General features: G+C 33.5%; 1 protein-coding gene across 1 annotated transcript in view; it reads right to left on the reverse strand.

The window, feature by feature from the left end:
* Positions 1-2,500, reverse strand: part of LOC115213477 (sex peptide receptor-like) — a 108,583-nt gene that overhangs the window by 74,505 nt on the left and 31,578 nt on the right.

The raw sequence follows: 2,500 nt of genomic DNA on the forward strand, positions 1-2,500 counted from the left end.
ATATTATATATATATATATATATATATATATATATATATATATATATATATATATTCATTTTACTTTCTGCATGTATATCCTCAATTAGAATACGTATGAGCCACTATAGACTTGACATTTCCTATCCTATTCTCGTTAACCTCTCAACTGCGTTCAAATATGCACCTACATACTTTAATCAATAACGGTCGATAAGTAAGACCCATTACAACGGCTTTTTTTCATATTTCTATCCATCCTGAATCATGGCAACATAGGTATCTCTCACTAAACCAATAAGAATCATCCATAAAATACTTTAAATTTGTTGTAAATTACATTACTTTTTATATTTTCGTTCTTATTTCACTTTATTTCATGTCTCAATGTTCTAACTGTCACCATTTCAATTTATTATAATATAATCATATTTGTTACTTTTGCATACTTTTAACTTTAACCTGCTAACATTACACCCTTCTCTCAAAAGATACTACCGTCACCTTAAGTGCAGTGATATATATATATATATATATAATATATATTATATATATATAATATATATATATATATAATATATATATATATATATATATATATGTATATATGTGTTCCCTTCTGTTAAAGTGCGCAAGCTCGAAACGTAAAAGATATTCACACTTCCCCGAGCGTTAAACAAATACACCTGTTTGTTGTTTATATATCTGACTTCTTTATATATCTGCCTTTATATACCTAACTTCGTCTTTTGTTTTTCTGTAAATTTCAACTATACATTGCACGCGCACGTGTTCGCACCAGTCTTATCCTGCTTTAACCTCCTACACTTCGGACTTCTATCTGAACTTTTGCTTTTTCCTATTGTTTTTTCTTACTCTACTTTTTTTCTTAATCTGTTTTGTCTCTCCCTCTCCCTTTCTTTTTCCTTTTCGACCCTTCTTCTTCTTCTTCTTCTTCTTCTTCTTCTTCTTCTTCTTCTTCTTCTCCTTTTTCTCCTCCTCCTCCTCCTCCTCTTCATCCTCCTCCTCCTTCTCCTCCTCTTTTTCTCTCCGTTTCTTTCTTTTTTCTTCTTTCTCTTCTTATTTAAAAAAAATTTTCTTCTGCCTTTTGTATTTTTTCTCACGCCTTTTGCATTTTTCTCCTCACGCCTTTTGAATCTTTCTCCTCACGCCTTTTGAATTTCTTTTCATGTTTTATACTTCGTACGTCATTACTTTGCATTTCTCTCACCACTTTTCTCCTTTTTGAATCCTGCTCGATTACAAACCTTTCCTCCTCCACCGCCTTAAAAAACCTTTCCACATCTCCTTTCCACGGATTTCAGCCTTCTTTCCCTATTAATTAAAAATGTAAAAATCTTTCTCACCATTCCTGAGCGTTAAACTAATACACCTGTTTGTCGTTCATACACCTGACTTCGTCTTTTATTTTTCTGTAAATTCCAGCTATATATATAGGAGAGTATTGTAGTTAGCTTGAAGCATTGTGTATTGTTTGTGAAATATAGCGTATCTTGAATGGCAAAACAGTGCAGAGTGGACTATAATATCTACTATAATTTAATTATCCATTGTCTGATATAATATTTCGGAATATAAAATTTCCTTCTTCAGATATCGCTAGGAATTGATCAAGTTACTGCTATAATCGGTTTTCTAACGGTTACTGAATTGTTTTTCCGGAAGCGCCTCTGCAGTGGTCTCACGAAGCTCCTTCCGGTATTCCTCATGAAAAGTGCGTGAAGGCGGCCATATTTCAAGCTTGTGTGTGTTGGTCCATCCACAGCGCTGCAAGTTATGAATTTACGAGCATTTCTTTTTATATTGCATAACTTGGAAGCAGCGATACGGATGTGCCAACACACATGAGATTGAGACATGGCCTCCCTCACACACTTCCCATAAGAATTCCGGAAGGAGATTCGTGAGACCACTAAAGAGATGCTTCAGGAAAAAAAATTCAGTAACCGTTGGAAAACCGATTATAGCAGTAACTTGATAATTCCTAGCGACATCTGAAGAAGAAATTTTTATATTCCAAAATATTATATCAGATTATGGATAACTATTTTATATATTATAGAACATTCTGCATTTTTGTGGCATTCAAGACACGTTACACACTCACAGACACACATATATACATATGTATATGTACAAGCATATGTACTCGCGCATACGTACATAGTACACTGACGTACAGGCATATGTACATAAATACAACTTTCTAACTGTTTCTACATCAGGATAGCAAGCTATAACAAATGTTTTGGTATATATTCTAGTTTATACATCAGTATGCTAAACATGATAGTACATCGGTGTATGTGTGTGTGTGTAAGTGCGTTTGTGTGTGTACGTGCATGTATAAGTGTGCATGTCTATTCAGTTGTATATTTATCACCGTGACAAACTACTAATCAGTAAGGTCATCGGTGTATCCATATATCTGTCAAATGGTAGATTCAATTAAGTCTTTCAGTTGGTGTACTGTGTGTGTGTATTTCATGCGTGTATATAT

The sequence above is a fragment of the Octopus sinensis genome, linkage group LG6 (genome assembly GCF_006345805.1).
Source record: "Octopus sinensis linkage group LG6, ASM634580v1, whole genome shotgun sequence".
NCBI classification, from domain to species: Eukaryota; Metazoa; Mollusca; class Cephalopoda; order Octopoda; family Octopodidae; genus Octopus; species Octopus sinensis.